The sequence below is a fragment of the Papio anubis genome, chromosome 20 (assembly GCF_008728515.1).
Source record: "Papio anubis isolate 15944 chromosome 20, Panubis1.0, whole genome shotgun sequence".
Taxonomy (NCBI): Eukaryota; Metazoa; Chordata; class Mammalia; order Primates; family Cercopithecidae; genus Papio; species Papio anubis.
Window position 1 is genome coordinate 26,072,058 of NC_044995.1, and position 24,020 is coordinate 26,096,077.

At 46.5% G+C, this 24,020-nt stretch overlaps 1 protein-coding gene across 12 annotated transcripts in view; it reads right to left on the reverse strand.

The window, feature by feature from the left end:
* The window catches only part of ZNF536 (zinc finger protein 536), a 488,765-nt gene that overhangs the window by 362,165 nt on the left and 102,580 nt on the right, over nucleotides 1-24,020 (reverse strand). The window contains exons 1-2 of one of the 12 annotated variants that reach the window (XM_021930961.2): nucleotides 1,108-3,059; nucleotides 819-944 (exon numbers count right to left, since the gene is read on the reverse strand). The exons of 9 other annotated variants lie outside the window; for them this stretch is intronic. The gene's annotated coding sequence lies outside the window, so the exon portion shown is untranslated. 2 more of the 12 variants (XM_021930962.2, XM_021930960.2) reach the window with 2 other exon arrangements.

Consider the following 24,020-nt stretch of genomic DNA (forward strand, 5'->3'; position numbering starts at 1 on the left):
AAAATTGCTTCATATGAAGCCACTGTGGATTAGCATAAAAATTAACACTTAAATTTCAGCTTATTTTCCACCCTCTCCTCCTGCCACAACAATCAATTCCTCTTATAAATCTGATTAGATTTTATGATGCTTATTATTCAGAGCATGTCTCAACACAGCATTCACAGGCTTGAAGACTATTTGTTTAAATAGAAAAAAGAAGCAGATAAATCTATAGGTATTTTTTATTACCCCATTCCCCACCAGTTTCTTTCTCATATTGTAACATCAGTAATTGATTGCACACATTAATTAACATGTAAGGTAGAAATTCTGCATTATGCATGATTTATTTTCCTATCTGGTGAGTAGGTTTGTCTGCTGCCCTTGTGTTTCTAGGACATTGGGCTCGATTCTGGTCCAGACATAAATGCCAATGCTCATTCCCCCTGAAAGTTATTAATGTCAGATATGAAATGAGATTTTTGATTTCACCTGCTTACTAATCCACAAAAGCTGTTTTGAGTGATGCAGGCTTAAACGCCGAAATTTGAAATGATATATTGCTATATCTGATAACATGCAAATATGTTCATTAGACATAATTTAGCAGGAGAGAATAGCAACACTTTTATAACAAGTCTAGGTCAAAAATGGTTGTTAATTAAACAAGTCATGAAAAATGGCATTGCAAGGAGACTGTCCGGCAGACACCAGACTTTCTAATGATATACCTCAGATAGGTACCCATTGCTTTGCACTAAAATGAATAGAAAAAAAACAACAACTTTCGGAGCATCTCACACAATCTAAAGTAAGGTTAACAAAACTATACCCACCTTAACAACCTCAATTGAATCACATATTCTACTAAGATTTTAATGGTAACATACTATACTTCTCCATTTGAAGATGCGACATCACTTTCTGTCTTAGTGGCTTAAAGTGATTTACATGGTTGACTCCTTCACAAATAAACCAGAAAAGAAATTAATATTATATCCGGCCATGCTGCTAGCTGCCCTGAGTGTTTATGGCTGTGTATTTTAAATCAAGCAGAGTAATAGGCAAAAAAGATGGTTGGCTGGTGAGGGCAGGGTCGGGGGCTGAGGTGGATAAAGCACAGACCCCAAGGAGAGGAGGGTGTGGGGTTCTGCTTCTTCCTTTCTCTCTAGTTCTTCTCGAGTGTACACTCGGTTACCTAGGGAACCAGTGTGTAGCAAGAACGCTTCTCATTGGCCCTGAGTTGAGGTTCAATGCGGGCGGGATTCTGAGGTCTAGGTGAAACGGGACACCTGAGCTTGGCTTCTTGGAGTGGGGCTTTCTGAATGCTGGGGAAGGATTGTACCTTGGGAGTTAACTCCAGTATAAGGAAGGCAGGAACATTTTCCACCTGGCCACTCATTCGGCCTTCGCTGCAGGGAGGGATGATAGTCACACAGGGGTCAAGGCCATAAACATCTGGAACCAACAGGTGCCCCAGGCCAGCCTGCATGTGTGAAAGCCATTATGAATGCTCTACTTACCCAGTCTTTGCAGCCAGATACTTGGAACAGTGTCTGCAAAGCAGAAAGGGCACACAGATGCATTTGGAGCCCTACGCGGTAAGTAAAGTTGAGTGTGAAAACAAAATATCATCTCACTAAACGACTGAAGCCATCCTAACAATCAACCTAGCTCCAGGTCACCAACTCAGCACTTGAGGCAGAAGACACGGTATGTTTCATCCTCACTCATTTGGTGGAGGGAGAAGGCCCTTTCCTTTGTGTCATTCTTAGCCCGGCTTGAGCTCGGGATTATTACGATTGCCAGGAATTCTACCTCATCTTTGGATTGTGTTTGATTCACACACAATCATTTATGCTTTCAAATACGGGTTCTCAACCTGTGAAACAGGCACACTGGCATTCATCCTGCGGGCCTCTCAGGGATCATGTGAAAATTAAAAAGAAAAAAGAAAATGGATGGAAACTCTTTGGTGAAAGAAGAGAAGGAAACCGAGGCCTGCATGGCACTTGGTACTTCTGTATTGCCTCCATGCCCTGCACTGCAACTCCTGCCCTGCTCCGTGTGCACCCTTCATGAGACTCAAGACAGACAGCCTCTCCTCACCCTTTCACATCCCAGCCCTGGATCCTGGACTCAACCATCCATTGCATCCCCATGGAGGATTCTGCCAGTCCTCAGGACTCAGGAGCAACCTAAGGATGTCCCAGGGTCACAGGAAGACATGTGGAGGGAACCCAGGGGGTGCCCACAAATTCTCAGCCCATGGAGAAAAAGTAGAGGGGGAGGCTCAAGGACCTCAGCACGTAAGGGACATTTGAATTCTACAGTCATGGTGGATGAGTTTAGCCTGCACCTCTCCCGGGCCACAAAAAAATGCCTTTTAGGTACCCTGGCACTGTTTATTCAACTTAGTGAGCCTCTGCATCCGATTATATGAAAGAAGCCCAAAGTCTACCCTGGGTGCAGCTAAACCATTATAGATTCCTTCAGAAGCTTTCATTCATTTCTTCGTGTTTTATTTGTTGAATGAAGGAAGGAACTAACAAACGCATACATGAACAAAGATATGAAGACGTGAATGAATGCATAAGGGCATGCATAAATGGATGGATGGAGAAATAGAAAGATGATTGAAGGAATTTAAAAAGTAATAAACACATGAAGGAATGGGTAAAAGGATAAACACATGTAAATCAAAAATGCTTTATGAATGGATGATAGAACATCATTGGAATCTTGTTATCAATAAGTACACACACTGGGTCTCCAGCATGCCCACATGGCGGGTTGAAGTAGGACACCGGAGAAGACACGGTAAGTAGGGTCCCTGCCCATTTGCTGTTTAGGGGTTTGTTTACCCATCTTTGCCTCCCTTCCAATGTTTCAAAGCACACAGACTTCTAGAAACCCTATGGGGCAGCCAGGAGCATTCTGCAAAAACCCTTGCAGTGTCAGGAAAGGGGAGATAGGAATATTGAAGATTCAGATAGAAGAATTCGTTCAGGGTGTTTCTGACAATGAGACCCCTGGCCCTTTATACCTCAGTGCAATCCTACTAGACACCAAGACACTCTTACCAGGAGCAGGGGCCGCAGTGGCTGACAGCACAGACCCTAGACCAGAGTACAGTAGGCTCCTGCCGATAAGTCACATCCTGACCCTGAGCCTCCATTTCTTCATCTGTAGAATGGAGAAAATAAATGAAAGAGCTTGGCTCATGGCCTTGCACCCTATAAACACTCAACTTCCAGCCATCATGGGCAGATAGGATGAGCAGTTCTGTCCTGCGGGCTCTGGGCCCCTTGTGGTGGAAAGCTTGGTCCCAGGCAGACATCCACCTCTACCAAATGTTCTAGCTGCCAGGCTGCCCGTAAAGCAGGCGGCTGGACCAGAGGAACCCTCATGTCACCTTTCAGAGTATGTGTTATTTCTTCTACCAAAGCTCTATCTATCTGCTTGAATAAAGACATTCTCTATTTTAAATGACCACACAGAGTTGATCTTTGTGATTCTTTGATCTTCTGAGGAATTTGGTTTCCCATCTGCAGAATCAAGAATTTGGTCTAACTTTTCAAAAGAAGGTCAACAATCATATGAAAAAAAAAAACCTTCAACATCACTGATCATTACAGAAATGCAAATCAAAACCACAGTGAAATACCATCTCACACCAATCAGAATGGCTATTAAAAAGTCAAAAAATAGCAGATGCTGGCTAGGTTGTGGAGAAAAAGGAATGCTTACACACTGCTGGTGGAAGTGTAAACTACTTCAACCATTGTGGAAGATACCGTGTTGATTCCTCAAAGACCTAAAAACAGAAATACCATTTGAACCAGCAATCCCATTACTGGCTATATACCCAAAGGAACATAAACTGTTCTGTTACAAAGAGAGACATGTATGCGTATGTTTACTGCAACATTATTTACTATGGCAGACTCATGGAATCAACCTACATGCTCATCAATGGTAGACTGGATAAAGAAAATGTGGTACATACACATCATGAAATACTATGCAGCCATAAAAAAGAATAAGATCTTATCCTCTGAAGGAACAAGGATGGAGCTGGAAGTCATTATCCTTAGCAAACTAACACAGGAATAGAAAACCAAATACTGCATGTTCTCACTCACTTATAAGTGGGAGCTAAATGATGAGAACACATAGACACCGATGGGGGAACAACACACACTGGGGCCTCTCAGAGTGGAGAGGGTGGGAGGAGGGAGAGGATCAGGAAAAAAAAACTAATGGGTAGTAGACTAAATACCTGGGTGACAACTAATCTATACAACAAACTTCTGGGACACACGTTTACCTATATAACAAACCTACACATGTACCCCTGAACTTAAAACAAAAGTTATAAATAAGCAAATAAAATCTTTAAAAAAGAATAAACTTTGGTCTAAATACATGATTTTTCAGCATTTCCTAGTAGCAGAATCCTTTCCCTGAGGAAATCTTCTCCCGTATGAGCTGATAAAAGCACAGTGGCTTTGACCATAGCTGCAGAGAAGAACCCTGAGCCCTGCCCTTCTCTTGGCTCCCAAGGTGTCTCCTTTGGAACCCTTGGGGTCCCTTGGATGCCAGTTTGAGAACCACTGTCCTACAGCCTTTCTGATGGCAGTGAATCTGTAACGCTGTGGCAGCATCATAGTGGCATGGAAGACCTATCCTGAATGCCTGGTAGTCATCTGGGGTGCATGCCAGCTACAGTCATCAACCTGGTCAACACCAGGCAACAAAGCCCAAGTGCTGTATGTGGGAGTCTGAATGAGACACTCTGCAGTCCTCTCCGACTGACGCCTCCCAGTCCCAATTTGCCACCTCCTCCTTCCTTCTACCTCCAGCTCTGCCACTGATTCCAAGTCAGAGGCCAGTTCCCTTTCAGGTAGGGCCGACCTAGTCCCCAGGGATGACACCGGATGAAGACTGCAGACTTCATGGATCTGTGACTCCCACTGGTGGGTCAAGCATGGCTCCCTTAGATGCACGCCAGGAAAACTAAGCACCCGAGACTCTCTGCCTTCAATGACCTGGTCATAAGATGTCACTGGGGCTTCTCTCCCAGAATGCAGATAAGGACTCATTTGAAATTTCTAAAAGTGGAGTCACTACATTTTTTTCTTTTCTTCTACCTTAAGTAGACATAGGACAGTGCTGCCCAAATTTCAACCACGTTGCCACCTTCATTCTATTGTCACATCTGCTTACACCTTTACCATAAACTAGTTAAGACACTTCTTGAAACTGACCACAGATTTCCTTAAATCAATGTGTGTCCAGTGGAAATGTTATATCCCAGTGCCGTAAATAAAAGCCAGGATTTCTTCCCCACCTATGTACATAAAACAGAGACATAGTTGGATCAAAGAAGAAAATGCTCAGCTCTGTCAAACCTGGAGTTCTCTTGCAGTGCTGGGGACAGGAACAGAGGGAGGAGCTGAGTGCACCCATGCTGGGGGCAGCCCCTGGGGTGTGGTCCTCCCCCACTACTGACTGTGGACCTGGGGCATCTAACAACCTCTCCAGCCCCGGTTTCCTCATCTGCAAAATGGGGATGATGGTAGTACCTACCCCATAAGGTTGTTGCAAGAACGAATTAAACTAAAGGAGACCATCAATTAGTATTAATTAATTTACAAAAATAATATGCCTGGTACCTAGTTAGTAGCTGCTATTGTGTTGCTGTTGCTGTTGTTGATGCTATATTAAAAGATAAGCCAGCAGGAGGCAGAAATCTTATAGAAGTAGCATTTCATCTGTGTCTCCCACAGAAGGCTGACTCATGTGCCATTCACTAGGCAAGCAGTATCACGTAGTGACAAGATCACAGGGCCAAGGCCTGGGAGCCTGGGTCCGGTCACTAAGTCACTGTCTCACTGTCTGATCTTGGGAGTTCCTTCCCTTCCCAAGCCTTGACTTTCCCAACTGTGAAATGAGAGGATGAATGCAGGAGTCTCCAAAGAACCTTCTGCCCATGGGAAACCTGAATCCCCGAGGCCACCATGGGCCCAGTCTTGTAAAAAAATGGCCTGCCTGCTCTGCTCCAGCCCAAGCGAGGGCTCGCTCAGTGAGGGCTTTTAAGGTGTGGCAGGCCAGGCCCAGAGTTAGAGAGGGGAGACCCAAGAGCTGATAATTCCCAAGGCACAAGATCCAGTTCTGGCCCAGAGATGGGAATGAAGGCGATGGATGCGTCATGTCCCAAACATAGAGTCTGAGATGTGAATGACAGCATCTTTGTCTTTTTTTTTTTTTTTTTGAGACGGAGTTTCACTCTTGTTGCCCAGGCTGGAATGCAATGGTGTGAACTCTGCTCACTGCAACCTCCACCTCCCGAGTTCAAGTGATTTTCCTGTATCAGCCTCCCAAGTAGCTGGGATTATAGGTGCCCGCCACCACACCCAGTTAATTTTTTTTTTTTTGTATTTTTAGTAAAGACGGGGTTTCACCATGTTGGCCAGGCTGGTCTCAAACTCCTGACTGTAGGTGATCCACCCACCTCACCCTCCCAAAGTGCTGGGATTACAGGCATGAGCCACCGCACCCAGCTGTCCTTGTCTGCCAGTCGGGGTCAGGCCCTAGGGGTGGGAGACCACAGAGCCAGCACGGGATGCCCCTGACACTCAGCACCCCATGGTGGGGTTCTGACAGGGGCCCCTTTAACTACCTTCCCTGGGTCTCACTCCCAGGCCATGGCTCGCTCCCTCTGACACTTTTTCGCATGGCCATGTTGACTGGTGACACCAATCTATTACCTTAAAAAAGACTGGAATAATTTTTTTTAAGGAGTGAAACAGGGACACTTTTAGCATGCACTTGGGGTTGGCCAACTTCTTGCTATTTTCCCTCCATCCAACCCAGCATTCTGTGAGTGAGACTTTTTCAGGGGCAGAAGTTTGTCTCTGTGTCCTGAAGCAGCACCCAGGTTATCCAGGCATCGGTTACCATCTCGTAGTCTTTCACATCGAAAGGTCCACTTGCAAAAGTTTATCTGTTTCTCAGCTACAGACAAGAAAGGAATGCCCTCAAAAATCGGATGGAAACTATGGGACTTCTGTATGATAAAAATCACGCACATGCTGTATACATCTTTAACTTTTAATTTCACTGCATGGAGGCTATGGGGTTCTCCAAGGACCACCAGTTAGCAGCCCTGGAACATCTCTTCCTCCCCCTCATCTCCACCTGGGCACAGGATCTTTCTCGGTTTCCCTTAAGTCGGAGCTTCACCCAGGTCAAGCCCCCTCGACTGGAGATGGAGCAGGGAGCTGAGAAGCTTGCTAACATCAGTAAGTAGCACTTGTGATACATATTATGAAGAGATGCTCCCCCACCCCAAGAATCACTAGGTGTGGCTTTTAGACAAATATACACACATGCAGAGGTTTGTTTTGTAGGCGTAAACACACAGTCTCTAAAATAGGCAATGTTGAGTCTCTGGCACAAAATGAGGGTATGAAGCCGACACTGTTTATAATCTGCTGGAACCCTCAAACTTGCAAGCCCTTTCTCCAGAAACATTCATGTGAAAACCTCTTTCTAAGGAGAGGGTACTTGTCCTGCTCCCAGGCAAGCTTGGAGGATGCTACCATAGAAGGGCTTATCCAGGGGCCCAAGGCTGTCCCCACCAGACCAAGGGTGGGAGAGAGAAGAGACCCAGAGACTGCAGACCCTGGAACACCCTGCAGCAGCCAGACCATCGCTTGGCCTTTAGTGGAAGTGGCTAATGACAGCGCTGATGAGACCTAAAGCACTAAGCCAGGCATGATCGTGACAGACACCCAAATTATCTATTCAGGTGTTGACCTCTCTACCGCCTTTATTAGAACAAACCAGTGTAAGAAAACAACCAAAAATGTTTTTTTCATACTTCTTTCAATTGCTCTGCTTGGCAACTTTATTGCCCATTAGTTCAAAATAGGCTGCCAATAAAGTTGGATAAAATTAAACTCATGCTAGAGTTTTTTTCCTCAATAATTTTTGTTGGGTTGTTTTTATTTTCATAAGGATTTGAAATGCAGCATTATCTTAGGTTCAGAATTTCCCAGGCTGGGTAGTTACAACTTAACTTCTATTGAGTTTATGAATTCCAATTTCAGTTCTCTTAAAATGAGTTTGGTTTTACTGTTAACTTCATACTGAAGAGGTCTTTGTAGCAGTTTGTCTTTTCCTGTACAAAAAGCACAACATAAAACTTGAATCTTCTATACTGTAATTAGACTTAGAAAATTATGTGATTTCTAATTTAGCAGAACCTAAGAACACAGCAGAGTCCACAACCCCAAGTCAACATTTGTTTGATACATGATTTCAAGAAAATATCTTTTTAAAGACAGCAGTTGTGAATAGGCCAAAATGATTCCATTTAAGATAGCAAAAAATAAATAAATAAATAAATAAACAAACATCTTGGAGTAAAAATAACGCACTATAGCAATTTGAGTACAGCAAAAATCAAACACTGTGTGTCGAAAGCAAACAATGGGAATTTTTATGCAACTAAACATTTTTCTGGCTATCTAACTATGATTTATACATCTAAAATGATAAATTTAATCCCATCACCAGTAGATCAATTGCAGGTATAACAGATGAAACCAGAATAAATCATCGTATCACTGTATTGGAAACACAAAGAGAAGACAGAAGAGGCGTTCTGACTTTAAACTGAAATCTGTTTCCAGGCTTTTCCAAGGACAATTTGCATGGAGAAGTTCAATGTATACATAAAGTCATCCGATCCAAATATGCTAATGATTTTTATTGGTCAAATCTTAAAAGTGAGGTTTATTTTTATGAGTATGCATTAATTAACCCAGCATGTACTATCTTTCAGACTATCTTGCCAGGGACTTTCATTTCAACATGTTTATTGTGAAATGTTTGCATTCTCCACATTTGTGGCCCACACACAGATTATTTCATACTTTCCTTTAGAGCACTTAGAAAAGTTAAAAGGAGTTATTGTTTTTGATTAATGCCATTTTGGGGCAGTTAAAAAAAAAAAAAAGAGTTCCAAATCCCAGCTCTGCATAAATTCTTCGACATTAAAGAAAAAAAAAATCTCTGCAAGTTCTACTGCACAAAGAGATGAGGGGGGCTGCCCTGGGTTTATTTGAAGGTGGTCTCCTAAAACTGAACTTTATTAACTTTGGTGTCTGCATGAACTCATGCAGAATAGCAAGGAACCAATGGGGTGCAGCTATCAATCACGAGAGGAGAAGCAGCAGGCACAGAGTATGGCGTGGTGTGGCGCAGATGGAAGTTCTAAGGCCCTGCCTGTCATCTTTTGATTAAGAAAAGGAAATGATTTCACTGAAAAGATATTCCCTCTTGTGTTGTTTTGTTTTAACTGAGTTTGTACTTTCCACCGAACTGGACATATTTATTGAGACTCATAAGTTACTTCACGGTTCCCAACATCACTGCAATCTCAACAAACTATTTTTTTTCCTTGCAAATTATCTAAATATCAAAACTATAAAATATCTTAAAACATTCTCCATACTGTAAACATCTTAGCTACAAAGCTTTGAGTGTAAACAGTATGATGCATCAGAATGGTTTTAAGCGATGTTATAAAAACTGCTCTTAAAAACTAAACAAAAATGTAAAGCTTCCATCTGTTTTATGATTTTTCCACTGCTGAACGGCTGCTGTGTGCCAGTTCACTGAACCATGGCTTGCTAAAGAGATTGCTGGGGTCACACATTGAAAAAACAAAGAGCATGTCTTTAATGGTGGGATTTTTTTTCTCGAGTCTCCCTGACATGGCTGGAACCGAATTAAGTGCACAGCAGCAGAAGAGAAGGGACATAAAACACACACACGATGCCTGTTGCAAGAGGAACCCTGTCTGCCTCTGAGAGGCTCACATTTTTTTTAAAAAAGGATATCATTCTGGCAATTATTTCAGGTTCTTTGGTGACTGTATACCTGCAACCTCAATGCACTCTTACGTCCTCCTGGAATTTTCTTTTTGGCCTTCTGTGTACAAGTTAAAAATAGACAGAAAATTGCATACTAAGAAAAAGCATTCAGGCTTATTTTTGTGTACATGCGCAGGTAGGAGACGATGATAATTTGGAGACCGCTGACTCTCCTCTGCTCTGAGCCCTGGTCCACGGGGATGCGAAGGTGCCTGAGCCAATGAAAAGACCCCTCCAAGATGAAGAAGAAAACAACCCTTCACTAGGAATGTTTGGCTCTGAGATATATATATAAAAAGTCAAGCAAGAAGGGGAGAGACTAAAATGGATCATGCATTGAGTCCAAGCCCTGTTCTTAGGGAATACTGATGCCCAAAGCAGGGGACACTGTAGGGGAAGTCCAGGGGCTGGGCTGGGCCCAGGGTGATCTTCCATCTGGGGCCCGACTGACTGACATTTCCTAAGGGTCCTCCTGACACCCATCATCCTGTCCCCTGAAACCACTTCTGAGGAATGACAGCCAGTGTGACCATTCATTTTGGGCCTCTTGTGCAGGCTACCTGGCCGGTGTTCCCCCAGAGACATGGCCATTGGGGTTAAGGCCATCTCTGACACCTCAGAGCTAGGCAGACTCTGTGAATCAGCCCACGAGACCAGGTTTGACCTGTTACCCTGTCCCCGCCAGTGTCCCTTAGACAGTAGACACTCCTGGAGCTCGGACAGGCAGGAAGGTGGGGTGCAGGGGATGGCGGCCTGACTGGGCCCAGGGCAGGATTCGTGGGGAGTCCACCTGCCTTCCCTAGGATGAAGAGTGCCCACTGGCCCTTTTTGCAGCTCACCCTTGCAGGATACCCCCAGCTCAGAGGCAAACACAGACTGGGGCAGAAGGAGAACATTTAGGGCTGGAGATTCCAGAGGAGCCCACCCTGCTTCCAGAATAAGGCAGCCTCCAAATTGACAGCAACCACCCACCCACAGCGTCAGCCTGCTCAGAACATGGCTGCTGGCCTCCCCACTTCCCTCTCCAACCTCTCCTCCACACCCCAGGGCTGTAGCAGCCCCTCTTGTCTCCCTACGGTGCAGAGATTTGGCAATGTCACCAACCTCCAATCCCCAGAGGGCAACCCTCACCCTCGAGGTGGAGGCGTCCATCTGGGAAACCCATCCCAGCCCAGGGGCCATCCTAGATCCCCAGAAGGCTGGCATGACAGTGAGCAGAGCTCTGCCTGAGGGTGGGCAAGGCCCTGTGTGTGCCACACCCTGAGACCAAGGGCACTGATGGTCCCACTCTTGCTCACTTGCTCACTCCTGCTGCCTACACACCCTTCCCAGCAGTATTCCCACCTGTACCTCACCCAGCAGATGAGCGAGAGGCTCCTCAGGTGGGGTCCCGAGGAGTGGCTGCTCCACGGCCCCAGAAGCTGTTCTGGGACTCCCACTGTGCTCAGGGCTTCAAGGACTCAACTTAGACCCAGCCATGTGACCAATATCCCAGTGTCCAGAGAGCAGTCACCCCAAAGAGCACCTAGCCCATGGGCCCTGTGGGCTTCTAGGCAGGCTGGCATAATTCCGTGCACATTCCAAATTTAAATCTGGGACACTCTCCCCTTTTTTCACTGCTCCAGAACATGGGGGAGGCATCTGCCTAGAAACAGCTGTCACCCAAAGGAGGCGGCGGCACATGCAGCTCTCCCGCGAGCACCACCGCCAAAATCCACACATCAGCCAGGGTTACTTAGCTACGGAACTTCACAGCCGGGAGAGGGAAGGAAGAAGAGGGACCAAGCTGACATGGCGGGAAGAGCAGGCAACCTGGGCTGGCAGGTGCTGCGCTCTCACACATGCCACTGGAAGCAGAATGGCCTTCTGCAGCAGGCACTGTGTCCCCACTTCATCCATAGGGAAACTGAGGCTCAAAGAGGTTAACTAGCATGCCCAAGATTGCACAGCTACTAAAATAATAAGAACAATCATATAATAACCAATAAGAACTAATACTCACTAGCTAGCATGTTAATCATGCTTACTAAGTGCCAGCCCCTCCTTGGTGGCGTCCAAGTTCAAATCCTTACAACAACCCTGTGAAATGCTATTAGCATTGCTCTCCTGCAGACATGAGGGAACAGGGGCAAAGGCAGGTCAAGTAGTTTGTCCCAGGTTATGAAACCAGGAAGTGATAGCACTAGGGTTCAGTCTCAGACTACCTGGCCCCATTCTTTCAGCCACTATACCACAAGGTCTATCACCATGATCATTAGCAGCAGCACCATCATCATCACTATCATCATTGTCATCATCATCGTCACCATATCATCATTGTCATCACCATCATCATCAAATCATCTTCATCATCATCACTGTCATCATCACCACCGTCATCCTCACCATCATCACCACCATTATCATCACCTCATTGCCATCACCACCATCATTATTATCATCATTGTCATCATCATATTATCATTGTCTTCATGATCATATTATTATTATCATTGTCATCATCAATCATCTTTATCTCGTCATAATCACCATTAACATTGTTATAATTACCACCACCACCACCATCATCATCACCATCATCATCACAATCATCACCATCATGATCACCATTATCATCATCATCGTCATTGTCATCACCATCCTCACCACCATCATCACCATTGTCATCATCATCTTCATCATCACCACCATCAGCACTTACTGAGGAGCACAGTTAACACTTACTGAGATCTTGCTGGGAGCCATGTTAAGTTCTTCAACTTCCCTGCATTATTACATTTCATTTCTGCTATTCGCTTTATCCTCACTATACAGACACTAGCAAACTGAGGCTCAGAGAGGTTATGCAATTTACTGAAGGTCAGTTAGTAGCAGCAGAGCCAAAAGCAACCCCAAGTAGCCCCATTTAATAGCCATATCTCTGGCCCCTCTGAGGGAGATGAGGAAGGCCTCATCTAGGGACCCACCATGGGCTGTGGGCTGTCTCATCGGCTTGTGTCAGGAGTGGGCTTTCCAAAGAGGAAACGGGACTGGCACTGGTCCGTGGTGCCCAGGAAAGTACAGGGAGGCAACTTGGGCTTTGTCATTGTTGCCAACCCATGTGTTCTTCTCACTAAGGCTAATCTCAATTATAATGAGGGTTTATCCTAAGTTCAGCAAAGGGAGGGTGGCCAGAAAGTCCTGGCTAAAGGGGTGGCCAAGCTAAAATCTACAGTTCATGCAGACACAGACGGTGGTGGGAGCTACTACAAACACTGACCATATTTAGCAGAAGTTGGGAGATTGCGGACGCCAGCCATCCGCTCAGCAACCCCACTCTGTGGGCCAGGCAGCCGGGCTGGGAGTGTCCAGTGCCAGCCTTGGCTTTCCTAGCCCTGAGAGCCTCGGCAGCGGTTTCCATCAGTCTCCCTTGAGGGTGGTCCAAGTTTGAGTAGTAGGAAAGTGACTAACTCCAGAGTAAAGGAGAATCAGAAAGGAGTAACAATCTGACCACCATCGAGAAAGAACAGGCCTCCAAGAACAAGACCTGCAAGAGAAGGTCCATGTTGCAGAAGACCTGCAAAGCCACCAGCTGCCTTCTCCTGGGTCCTCACGGCTGAGACCCAACCCAGACGATACGAAAATTGCCAGTGGGTCAGGCTGCACTTTCCTCGAACTAATCACTAATGAAGTTTGGGGTGAGCTATTTTGAAAGCAGCCCACACAGCATAACCACATGCCATCATCAGCTGCCATCCTCAAATGCAATTTCATTCATAATTAAATATGAAAAAACCACCACCTTAAAATAACATCAGGGGTCACAGCTGAACTCTGCAGCCTGGGCCTATGCATTCTGGCCTGTACTGACCTCTCCAAGATGGTCTCCAATGTTTCCCAGGCACGCACCCTCTCTCCTGCCCCCACACACACCTTCCCTCTCTGGTCCTACCTGCACACCTTGGCCCATCTCACCCTGCCTTCCAGGCATGCTTTTCTCCATCCTCTCTGCCTCCAAGTGCCAGCCAGGATTCAGAGATCAATTTGAGCACACCCTCTCCTAATAAGCCTTCAACAGCCCAAGCCTGAAGGGACCTCCGCCAGCCTGTAAGGTTCTATAGCAATTGTTTATACAATCCCTCTGGCAAGGCATGGTGTGCTGCCCTGCGCTGTCCTTCCCCTTGTCCTGTCCAACAGCATTTGCATGCCACGTGGAGGTGTCCTGTTCATTCATCCGCTCATTCAGCACATGTTCACTGAGCACCTACTATGTGCCGGGCACCAGAGATACAAAAGTGAGCCATCAGACATGGTTTCTGCCTTCCTGGAGGGCAACTTCTAGAAGGAACCAATGACAAAGACACCAGTAAATATGCAATAGATCTTTCCAGCTGGACTCAAGTCCCCCGTGGTCAAGCAGGCTCTGCCTTACTCTCATGCTGGAGCCTAAACCAGCATAGGACATACAGTCTGTGCTTAGTAGGCGCTGACCAGCCTGGGCGGGTTCACCGCCTCCCTTGTTCACCTGTAGCTCTCCCTCTAGAACTGAATCGAATTTAACCTGAGGTCCTGATATCACACCCTCACCCCAGTCTTTGCCTCTTTGCCAAGATGCTGCTTCTTGGGGTCTCACATCTGAGGAACAGGAGGTTACTATTTATTTAGTAGGAATCCATTCGGTGGGGACGGCTGTCTGAGCCAGTGCCACTCCTTGACTGCCTCCCATCCACCTGCTGGTTCTTGGTGGTTCCTGGACAGCCCAGTGTTGAGCTGCGAGTTGCAGCGGCTGACGGGGACCCAGCCCAGGTGGCTCATGAACAAGTAGAAATAGTTTCAAGGCCAGGATCTGAGGGCAGCCCTGGCGAGGAAGATTCCATCCATGCACAAGGGCAGATCAGGGAGCTATGGAGGAAGTGGCATTCGCAGCTTCTCCACCCGGGTTGGCTGAGAAGAGAAGGGACAGCCCTAGAGAGCAGGAGCTAAGATGTGCCAGGGAGGAGACATGCCAGGCGCTGGGAAAGGGGCCAGGGGCTGGGTCAGTTCAGGGGACCAGACACCCACCGCATAGCTCAGCACCTGCTGAACACGTGTCTGGTGCAATGCTGGGCTCTGCTGGGAAGAGAGGTGGGCGTGCCAGGCCTCCCAAAACACACAGACCACGTGAGAAAAGGAGATGACATGCTTGTGAGACAGGATGGGATGTGTACCAGGCTGGGGGTGGCTGTGGCGGCAGTGGCAGCAGCTTCTGTCATCAAGATTAAAGATGTAATGGAGCCTCTCATATGCACGGTTATTTTATTTGATGTCCCAACACCCCTATTACAGAGGTGAGGAAACTAAGGTTCCAAGAGGTTAAATGACTCTCCCAAGGTCACACTGTTCATAGGTGGCAGGGTGGGACCGACACATAGCCAGGCTCTCAGGCTTGTTCCTTCCCGGCTGGTGCCAAATCCTTCATGCTCTGGCCACGTCTGCCTCCTGCGTGACTCCTCTGTGTCCCCATCCCTGTTCCGCCAGCCCCAGGAGATCTTTAAAGCAGGGGTCCCCAACCCCCAGTCCACTACAGTCCGTGTCTTGTTAGGAACTGGGTCGCAGAGCAGGAGGTGAGCAGAGAGTGAGCGAGCATTCCCGCCTGAGCCCCATCTCCTGAAAGATCAGCAGGACCATTAGATTCTCACCGGAGCCCAGACCCCCTGTGAACTCAGCATGCGAGGGATCTAGGTTGTGTGCTCCTTATGAGAATCTAATGCTTGATGATCTGAGGTGGAACAGTTTCATCATGAAACCATCCATCCACTGCATCCATGAAAAAATTGTTTTCCACAAAACGGATCCCCGGTGCCAAAATGGTTGCAGACCGCTGCTCTAAAGGCTGGGCATTGAGCTGAGGCCGCAGGAATTTTCATCATGAATGACAACATCTCCATGATCAACCCACTGTGTCATACTCCTCACAGCATGATCACAGTCCTTATGTATTTGGATATATTCAAGTAAGGGGAACAGGCCAGTATTTGTAGACCCAGTCTTCACATTGCATCACGGAGGGGAAATGTCGGCTCCCAGCAATGGGTGGAGAAACGTTTGTCTTAACCAGAGATCCTAATACCACACCCTAGCCCCAGTCTTAGCCAAGATGCTGTTTCTTGGGGTCTTACTCTCCTTGTCTGAGAAGCAGGAGGTTAATACTCACCTGCCACACAGGAATTCGATTAGAATTCCAAAGGAGAAAGATGAGTTTCAGGGGTTGGTAAGTTCATTAATTGACTCTCTGAGTATTCAGCTAATAAGCTTTTACAAACATCTTTCTCCATCCGTCCCCAAGAATCGCAGAGCTTTGGGTCCAATTTGGAGGCCATTACCAACATTCAAACTTCCAGAATCATGACTCTTTCTACATGCAGGAGAGAGAATGTTCTAGAACCCCAAGCACTCACTTCCCATTGGTGAAACTGCTTCTGTTTCTTTTTGCTACCATGCTCCAGTAATGGGAGCTTTCATTTTATTGAAAGTTGTGGGTCTGTCACCAATCATGTCAATCAATAATCAGCAAATTAGCAGCTTGCTTCTGCAGACACTTCTATTTTCAACCTGAAGGGTGGTTTGGGGGTTTCTTTTAAATTTAACTATCCTCATTAAGGATTCATAGCACACCAAAAGAGTGATTTTTTTAAAAAAATCATCTTTGCAGAAAAGGAATATCAGCAAAAATAATCACTATTCCGGGCTCAACAATGAGCCCCTAATGAGGACAGCAGTCATCAGTTAAATAAACATATCATTAGGGCGAGAATAGATGTGTCAACACAGGCACAGCCCACTAATTTGTGGGGTGGTTTGTCTTTGGTTAATCTCTGTGGGGTCCGGCTGGTTCATAGGTGTTCCTAGGTCACAGTCCACGGTCACCTTTTGCAGGTAGGGCTCAAGGTGTGAGAGGTCAGGCCAGGTGGAAGCTACTGATGGGCAATGGCAGAAGGTAGACACCGGGACGCTGCCCTGGGCATCAGGCAGGCCAGCAGCAGCAAGCAGATTTCTACCAGGAAGGCATGCAGGAAGCCCCACACAGAGACAGCAGCAGGCAGGAAGGTGAAGATGAAGAGGAGGACCAGAGTCCTCATGGCCACGTGGCTCTCAGAGGCCACAACCTACCTGAATGTTCAGTGTGAGCATTCATCCTCCACCCAGTTCTCCTCGTGGCAGAACCACAGGTGACACTTCTCAAGAGGGACAGAGAGGACAGAATCAGATGGTGCTCCCTTACAACTCCCGGATGTCTCTATGTCTGGGATCCACAGTCCTTCAGGGATGAAGCTGGGACTGTGGCCAGAGAGGAGGTCCTTCCATCAGAGCCTCATGGTCATGGAACTGTGCTCTCTTTCAGCAAATATTATTTATTTATTTATTTACTTATTAATTTATTCGTTGGAGACAGGGTCTCACTCTTTCATGCAGGCTGGAGTACAGTGGCATGATCTGCCATGAGCAATGGCAGAAGGTCCACAATGGGATTTCCACCAGGAAAGCATGCAGAAAGTTCACTACAGCCTCGCCCCCCTGGGCTCAAGCTATCCTCCCGCCTCAGCCTCCCGAGTAGCTGGGACCACAGGTGCATGCCACCATGCCTGACTAATTTTTGCATTTTTTGTAGAGACAGGGGTTTCACCATATTGCCCAAGCTGGTCTAGAGCTCCTGGGCTCAAGTGATCCTCCCGTCTTGGCCTCCCAAAGTGCTGGGATTACAGGCATGAGGCACCACACCAGGGCAGCAGAAATGTATTAAGTGCTTTTTATGAATCAGGTATCGTACTAGGTGCTAGGTCACAGCAAGGAGCAAGGTAGGTTTGGCGCTTTCCCCCACAGGCTTTACGTTCAAGGGAAGGGAAAGACAAGAAGTAGTTAAATAATTTGGATAATTACAGGTTATGATGAAGTGAATAAGCAGGGTGAGAGCCAGCCAGCAACTGGGGAAGTCTGATTTTATATAGGGAGGTGGAACAAGGGCTTTCTGAGGAGGGGATATCTGAGACAAGGCCTGGCAGAGGAGAACAAGCCAGGCTGCAAAGGATGGAGGAAGGGCAGTTCTGACGGAGGAGCAGGAGGACACACGTGGGCAGAGAGGATGCCCGGACGCCCACTGAGGGTGCCTGGGTGCATGCATAGGGGTACCAGGTGCATGCTCCCAGGGAACCAGGTCTCCAAGAAGGAGACAAAGGCTGGGGCCACTGGGGCCCCGGAGGTGAGGATCTCTGGGAAGAGCAGGACAGAGAAGAGAAGACAAGGGCCAGAAAAGTGACAGATTGGTGGAGGGAGAGTGAGGAAGACCCTACGAGACTTCTGCATTTTAATGGAGATGAGATCAGCAGCTGAGGCGGGGGACAAAGAGGAGAAAAGCCAGTGTGGCCAATTTGGAAAGCAAGCCCAGGAGAGATGCAGTGGGAACATGGCATGCTGAGGGCCCATTTGATGCCTGTGGCCATGGATTGTGAGTGACACCTATCAGCTCAGCTGCGTGGTTTTTTCCTGGAGAGCTGAGGTGCAAGGAACTGGCATGAAAAAGGGAAATATCTGAGTTCACCTGGGGCTGGAGATTCATGAGGTGCACAGGACAAAGAGAAAACATGCCACAGAGCTGAGAGCTGATAATGGGTACAAGGAAGTGATGAAAATGATGGACCGTGATCTCCCCACCGGTTGAAGGGCAGCTGGAAGACCAAGTCCCCTGTAAGGGACAGGGAGGAAGCTGAAGTGTCCCTGGGTGAGGACACCGATGATTGACAGTGGAGGCATCACAAACAGTGATTTGGAGGGAAAGGCGGTGATGGACTGATCATAGGATGGGTAAAGAGCAGATTTCAGAGGAGCTCAGGTGTTGGTCACTGTCAAGCCTGGGTGTGGCTCTGAAATGGATGGCTAAGGTCAAGTGGAAGAAAAGCTATTGAACTCAGAAGGTCAAGGAGGCAAAGTCCAGCCTGTTGGATGCATGACCTTGACATTCTTGGTCAATGTCACTGGCCAACAAACCTGCAGAAACTCAGAGTGAACACACACCTCAGGAGACAGTGACACCAGAATCAAGGACATTGGTGACTTCCTTACAAGAGATGCCCTCAAGTCACTTGGTAAATAAATCTGATGGGAAATCAGCATGACCATTGCAGAGACAGAAGAGATCTAAGATTTATAGTATTCAGTAATTATCTAGTAAGAAATGGGATCCTCCTGCCTTGACCTCCCAAATTGCTGGAACTTGAGTGATTAGTTAGGGCTACGAGGACAGTCAGAATAATGCATCACCATTTATTGAATATACTATTATTAAGAGCCAAGTCCTCCCCTCTGGCCATGATGGAGAACTCCCAGAGTTCTGAGTGAAGATCAAGGGTAGCAGAGAGCCCCAAGAGCCCCAAAGTCATCTGTCATAAAGACAAATTATATATATATATATATTTTTTTTTTAAGATACAGGGTGTCACTCTGTTCCCCAGGCTGGAGTGTGGAGTGCAGTGGTGTGATCATAGCTCACTGCAGTCTCAAACTCCTGGGCTCAAGCAATCCTCCTGCCTCAGCCTCCCAAGCAGCTGAGACCCCAGGTGTATGCCACTATGCCTAGCTAATTTTTTTTAATTTTTTGTAGAGATGAGGTCTTTTTATGTTGCCCAGGCTGATCTTGAACTCCTGGCCTCAAGCGATCCTCCTGCCTTGACCTCCCAAATTGCTGGGATTACAGGTGAAATAAGGCTCTTTTATTAACTAGTATCAATGACTTGAGCCTGATTTACCCAGTTCATTGCTGGAAGTGCAGTAGGGACTGAAACCTCTAGTCCTCAATTGCTTGACTGCAATTGCATGAGCGGAGCAGTGCAGTTACGTTTTGAGAATCAGAGGTCTTAACTCTCCGCTGGCTCGAGCAAGGGCTTCACTGACCCACAGGTCAAGCTTTCTCAGGCCAGGAGCCCACAGGAAAGAGAAATGGACTCCACTCCAATGCCTGGAAGTTCCCTGGCCACCTTCTTCTATTCCTTTCTGATTCCGAATGAGTACATGTCTACAATGGCCATGTCTTGAGAGCAGGAGAGTCAGGGAAGCCAGCCCACCAGTTGTTGCTTTGCGGATGTGGCCTGGGAGAGCCCAAACGTCAGAGTGAGAAAGCCATAGACTACTTTACCTCCTAGACATGGGAGCCTGAGACCCGGAGTGGCAATGTAACCTTTTCTAAATCCTCTGGTAGCAAAGCAAGGCTTCGAACGAGGCCTCCCCATCCCCAGCTCCAAAGTTGAGGGTCCTCTCAGTCCCTCCAATTCCCCCTGCAGCCCAGAAAACTGCAAAGTTTCTCACTGAACAAAGACAGGTGCAAAGTGAAAATGCCCTAAAATGCCGGTGCCACACAATCCAGTGTGCAAGAAACTGACCACTCAAGAGTGAGTTTCTGCCTCAGTTTCACAACTTTTGTCCAAGTTGCTTACAGCACCAAATTTATTTTAATATAATACTATTGGCCACAAACTTCTACATGATCAGAATTAGCACAATTAATATTTAACATGTGGGCACCTGGCACCTCCCAGCATTCTGATGAATAAAGTATGTGATCTATTACTCCATATTTACCCAACTCAAAAAAATTAGTAGTGGTGATGGTGGTGGTGATGGGAGTAATCGTAGTAACAGGACCAAAGTAGTATTTATTGAATGCCTACTGTATACCAGGCATGAAAGTAAGTACTTTCAAATATAGCACCTCATTTAAATCATAAGATTATAAATTATCACCTAAACCACATTATTTTGCAATATTTTAGTCCATTCTGCTCAACAGATATTTTTTGAAAATCAAGTAGCACAGTTCAATAATTCCCAAGTCAAGTCTGATTTTTCTTCAGAAATTTGGTAGAGAAAGTATCCCCCCGCCAAGTGTAGACCCAATAAGTTAACTTATGCCCTAGAGCAAACTATCCTGTCAGAGTAATAAATAGCCATTTAAAAAATGTGTGTTTTAATGGAAATATTGACATGACCTTAAGAACACATAGCACCACCAAATAGAACAGCCGGGTGCAGACAGGGAGAGGGGCCTGATAAACTTTTGTCTGTATCATGCCTGGGCTTTCCAAGGTCTGGAACTATCTTTGCAAAAGATATCTTTGCAAAAGATAGTTCCAACAAGAACTTTAAACATAATTTAGATGCTCTCTTAAATATAATTTCATCATCACTTTCATGGGTATTGCATTGTATTGGTTGATCCCATACCCTTTATAGAACAGAACTCCAAAAACTTGACTCTTTTGAAGGCTCTATCTATAAGCAGACATTCTGTAGAACAGGCTTAAAATAGATTCCTCCCCACCTCCCATTCCCCAGCCCCCCATCTCCAAAATTCCAGCTAAGCATATTTTTCTTCAAAGGGCAAAGTTGACCTAGGATTATGTGTGTTCTCTGTACAAAGGATATGTTTTCAGCAAGCAGGACCACATTCCTACGAAGCAAAAATGTTCCCTGTAAGCTGATTGTTCCAGTCCTTTCGGACCTGTCTCAATAAAGGCTCTGTTCTGTTCACTTGCTGCTGTGTGGCCCATGTTCTCAGAGGTGGCTTAGGACAGGTGTTTGTCTACTGAGAGCCTGAGAGGGACCCTGAGTCAGCCCTCTTGAGGGTTAAGGGGCCTCGGTCAGATAGCTGCTGGCCTTCTTGACACACCGACCTTTGCAGAGCAACCCCTCAAAGAAGATTCATTTTAATAAAACCCAACAGAGCTCCCTTGCATGAGGGTATCCCTCTCTACAGTGCTAATTCCCATCTCTCACTCTGATGATGCCGCAAAATTCTATTATTGCAGGGGGGAAAGAGAGGAGTAGAGAAGTGAGAGAGAGAAATCGAGAACAAAATGAAAGCAGCCAATATTTCTAAGTACCTCTTGATGGTCTCTAATGTCTAAAAGCCACCAGACTAGGTCCAAGTACACCAAGTCCCTGGCAATGCCAGCTTCAAGAGCAGCAGGAAAATCCAAAAGGAACCCCATTTCACATCTGTGAACACGCCTCTATCTTTCCAGAGAGAGCCGTGTGGATATTGGGTCCAGCAAATCTCTCCCTCCTATAGGAGACCTTTATTTCTGAAACACACATGTGGTACAAATAACTATTTGCATTACAAAACGATTCCAACGGAACTTGAGTGATTAGTTAGGGCTACGTGGACAGCCAGAATAATGCATCACCATTTATTGAATACACGATTATTAAGAGCCAAGTCCTCCCCTCTGGCCATGATAGAGAACTCCCATGGAGTTCTGAGTGAAGATCAAGGGCAGGAGAGAGCCCCAAGAGCAGGTTACACAGAGGCCCATGAGTTCCTCTGCTGCCTTGTCAGGGGCTGCAGAGGCTTTGCTGGGATAGGGACATGAGCCCAAATGAGAGTCAAAGTTGCCCTTGGGTAAGCTGTGGCCAAGTGTGGCCTCCACCAAAGTCTCAGTTTATTTCTCAAGGAGGCCTGGAGGCTCAAGTCTTTCTCCCCTCACTTCTTCAGCCATCATGGTCACTGGAGTCAGGCAATGCCTCCCCACGTCCCCGGGGAGTTGTGCAGAGCTGAACACACACAAGGCACCTTCACGTTCATTGGTAAACTAATATTTGAGTCACGATCATCACCATCGCTGTGAATCGAGGGTTTCTTCCCTCTGCCAAGCACTTCATCTGAATTATTTCATTTCATCCACACCCACCTCACGAAGCAGGTTCCACCCCATTCTGAGAGAAGAGGAAACGGGCACAGGGTCTGACCTGTCCCCACTAGTAATGGTGGCTCCAGGATCCTAGGCTAATCCCACCTGCTCATTCTACTGACTGGCTAATATAACCCCATTCTCCAGCCTTAAAAGTCATTATGGTCCCTAACTCCACTCATCAGAGGACACAGACATTGCCCAAAGGATAAAAATTCCACAGCTCAGGCCGCAGAGGTGAGAGGGATGAACACCAGGGTCTTGGGAGATGCAAAAGTGTGATCCAAAACGAACTGAAAAAGAACTTCCTTCACTGAAAAAGAACTTCCTTCACGTGGAAGGACTTAGACATGAACCCAGAAACCCAAACCCAAGCTAAATGCATGAAAGACAGCCCCCACACGAAGGGTGCACGGCTGCTTCATGCAGGTTTCCAGAACTTCCAACCAAAGCCTGCTGAGGGGTGTGCAGGAACAATGACGGCATGCCAATGTCATGTGACTTTTGTCACTGATCTTTCAACATGCAAAGCTGGGTTCATGTGTCTCCAATTCAAAATCCAAAATTGAAGTCTTATGTGGAGATAATTATAAGTGAAAATCAAACGCAGGCCTGAAAAACACCCCACTTTCCTCATAAAATAACTCTTCACAGAGAAGAGCCTGGATTAGCAGAGGAAGTCCAGGATGGCACAGACCTCTCTGGCCGGGGCAGGGTTTGGTCAGGCCTCAGTCATTCGAAGCTGGTGTCAACGCTGGGGCCCCTGAGCCCGAGGTCTGAACCCCAAGCCCGAGGAAATGCGCACTCCTCTTGGATTAATTTCAACAATGCTGTGTCCTTTAACAAAAGGCTGTAAGCGAACAGGAGATTAAATTGCATAAGGGGGAAAAAATGTTTATCTTTTTATTAATGAATTAACTTATTTATTTTTAGAGGCAGGGATTTTCTCTGTCGCCCAGACTGGAGTGCAGCGGGGCAATCATGGCTCACTGCAGCCTCCCGTTATTGCTGGGCTGAAGCGATAACACCCGAATCAATAAGACCATGCCTGAGTAGCTGGGACTATAGATACGTGCCATTATACCTGGTTACTTTTCAATTTTGTGTGGAGATGGGGTCTCCCGATGTTGCCCAGACTGGTCTCAAATGCCTGGGCCCAAGTGATCCTCTTGCCTCAGCCTCCCAAAACACTGGGATTACAGGCATGGGCTACTGCGCCCAACAAAAACAAAAACAAAAACAACAAAAAACAGAAAAGCTTTTTTTTAAAAAAAATGCTCCCAGTTAAAAAAAACATCGCGTGTCTTTCAAGGGCCATTTGTACGGCAGAATCCTTCTCTTCTTTGTGCCAAAAATGGAGAGGCACATTTGTGTCTCCCGCATCGAAAGCCGT